The sequence below is a fragment of the Heterocephalus glaber genome, unplaced genomic scaffold (genome assembly GCF_053883595.1).
Source record: "Heterocephalus glaber isolate CG9 unplaced genomic scaffold, H.glaber_assembly_v1.0 deba00000738, whole genome shotgun sequence".
Classification (NCBI taxonomy): domain Eukaryota; kingdom Metazoa; phylum Chordata; class Mammalia; order Rodentia; family Bathyergidae; genus Heterocephalus; species Heterocephalus glaber.
In genome coordinates this window covers 14,126,127-14,129,199 of record NW_028258161.1, presented here as the reverse complement: position 1 = coordinate 14,129,199, position 3,073 = coordinate 14,126,127, and the positions used below count along the sequence as shown (strand labels likewise).

At 42.1% G+C, this 3,073-nt stretch overlaps 1 pseudogene; it reads right to left on the bottom strand.

The window, feature by feature from the left end:
* Positions 1 to 549: 549 nt before the first annotated feature.
* On the bottom strand, positions 550 to 1,272 carry LOC101716797 (centromere protein H pseudogene; annotated as a pseudogene).
* Between the last annotated feature and the right edge of the window lie 1,801 nt (positions 1,273 to 3,073).

Genomic DNA, 3,073 nt, shown 5'->3' with positions numbered 1-3,073 from the left:
TGAGCAGTGTGAAGAAAGGCAGAAAGTAGTAAGGCAAACATGGATGGAACTGGAGACAGATGTGAAGTGAAATAAGTCAGGCACAGAAAGCTAAATCACTTTTTTTTACAGTTTGGATTCTTCTCTATATTTTGATTAACAAATGCATAAATGCACATAAGTATTACAAATAAAAGCTAGGACTGCCAGGAATATAAAAAAAAAAGTCCATATTCATCACAGGTCGGACCAGATGTCTTTTTTCTATGACTAGTATTTCCCCCTTTTTGAGTATTTAGTCACTTTACTATTGTTCAAAATGAGCGATTCTATGCTATTATGTTAACTCAAGTTAAAAAAAAAATTACAGCATTAGGATAGTTCCAAAGCACTGGAAATTCATCTCACTTGAAACTTGCTATTTAAATGACATGCTAAAGACAAAAACCCAAAAATGCAAAATACAGTTCTCTGCTGGCCTTGACCTTGCAGTGACCCTCCTGCCTCAGCCTTCCAAGTGCTAGGATCACAAGTGTGCACCACCACACCTGGCCCCAAACAGAATTCTTATTAGACCATGGTGAGATCCTTTTCAAGCTACAGAACAGTTTCCTTGAGGGCTGGATCCGCTGCCCAGTTGACTTTACTCCCCAAAATGAGGCTCTGGAACACATGTCGAATAACTGTAGCAATCTGTATCTCCCTCTGTAGGCTTTGTTGCGTGATCTTTATCTTGTCTGAATTTTCCAACTCCTCTTTCTGTTTCTTCTTCTCAGTTTGTATTTCTAAAAGCTTACTTTCTGAAGCTTGTTTTAATTGAAATCTCTTTCTAACATCAAGTAGTTTTTCTTCTAGTTCCCAAAATTCCTGCTGTAATTTCATTACTGCTTTATTTAGCTTTAATCCTTCTTTCATGGTATCCACGAGCACACTGTTCCCGGTGTTAATTTTTCCCAGGTTGTTTTTAAGTGCAGTGGAAAGTTGCAGCCTGCTCAATGCAAGACTTTTCATCTCCAAGGCAATTTTTACCTCTTCAATTTCATTTTCCAGGTCTTCAAATTTAGCTTCAGTTTGTTTTTCTTGTATGATTTGTTCTGGAGTCTTTTCATTTGCATCAATCATGGACTTACATTACATTCTGAGAGTTGTTGTTTTGTTTGTGCTCTCAGCCTGAGCAGCCACACCTTGCAGTCCTTGCTGTGTGCTTCCAGGGTGTGGGGACCTGTGGTGGGCCGCCTGTCCCTTGGGGCCTGAGGACGCTGCACCTGGAGGGTCCTCTGCCTGCTGCTCCATTGCCAGCTGGCTGTTCTCACTCAGGTGAAAGCTGAAAAACCTGATCGCATTCTTATGGCAGAGGCTGGGAAGGTGTGGAGACAGGGTGCCAATCTGCAGTTACTAGAGAAATGGATGCCACATGATATGTGCAAGTACAGCGAATTCACAAGACTGGTTCACAGTGGCTACCCAGAGTGGCGTGAGGAAGACTGCAGAGGCCTGTGTGCACGCTGGAGACCCGGGGCCTGGAGCTCAGCACAGCAGGGTCCCACGCAAGGCTGTATCAGGAGGCCAAGGGGTCTGCACTGGAAGGCTGAAGGAAGGTGAAGGCGAAGATGAGCTTCTCCAAAGAGACCGAAGCCGACGGTCCTTCCTCATTTCCCTTTGTCCCATCCAGGCAAGGAGCTGCCCTAGGGGCGTCTTCTGCACCCTGGGGTGTGGAATTGCTGAGCCAGTGTAGTTAAGCTTGTCTTAACTGAACTTCTCAAGTTGACCCAATCAATCAACCATCACAGATGAGATGAGAAAGAAAGGATATTTTAAGAGGTACAGGGGTACACTTGGGCAGGAAGAATCACTTTTAATGTTCTATAGCAGAGTACCGTGACTATGGTTGACAAAAATTTATTGTATATTTCAAAATAGCTGATAGGATACTTAATGTTCCTAACACAAAGATGTGATAAAGGCTTAAAGTGCTGGCCACACCCATTGCTCTGATCATTACACATTGTATATGAGGTGTGATTGAAAAATATAGTGCAAGTTTAGATTTTAAACTTTATTGCAGCAAAAGACACATTGCTATTAATCCTCCTCAAAATTTCCCCTCCCCACTTCAAACACACTTACCCATCATTCTTGAAGCTTGCTGAAGTAGTTCTGGAAATACTCTCTCATGAGTGTCTTGAGTTGCACTGGTGTGGCTGTATTGGTGTCCTGAATCAACTCAAAACATTTCCCTTTCAATATCATTTCAACTTTGTGGGAGAGCCGGAAGTTGCATGGTGCCAAATCTAGTAAATAAGGTGGAAAGGGACACACAATATTTTTTTTTTGTATTGGGACTTGAACTCAGGGCCTTGCACTTGCCAGGCAGGCATTGTGCCACTGAGCCACATTCCTGGCCACCACAATGTTTTCATCAGCCTGCTTTTCCATTGGATGGTAGCCAGTAGTAGCATTCACCACATTTTTGATTATACCTCCTAAAGATACTCATGAAAGAGAACTTTCAGAACTGCTTCATAAAGGGGCAAAAATGATAGATAAGTATATTCAAAGTCTTTTTACTATAAGACATTTTAAAAATTTTTTATTTAAACTTTTACTGTGTGTTTGATCATGCCTAGTACATGTCTTAGTTACTTTTCCTATTCCTGAGACAAAATACTTGACACCCAAAGTTAAAGGAAGAAAAGTTTATTTAACTCACAGTTTGTAGAGGTTTCAGGCCATAGTCAACTGACTCCAAGGCAGGGTTGCTTGACAGAGGGGCATCGCAGAGGAGAAACAGTCCATGGCAAGCAGGCAGGAGATAGCAAAGCAGCAAGCAGCAGCAGCCTGTTTTTCTCATTTATCCAAGTTACCAGCCTTTTGGGTGGTGTTGCCTGGAATTATGCTAATCTCAATCAATGGACTAATTTAGCACCACACACCCTTAATCTGTATCACATGCTCTAGATCCAGCCAGCTCCAAAAAGCCCCACCTGAGAGTGCATGTGGTTTTGAAGGGACATCTAGATACGAGCCATAACAGTGTTCAACTGGCACACTATGCCCTGTAAGTATGTCCAATTTATATATCATTAAAATTTTT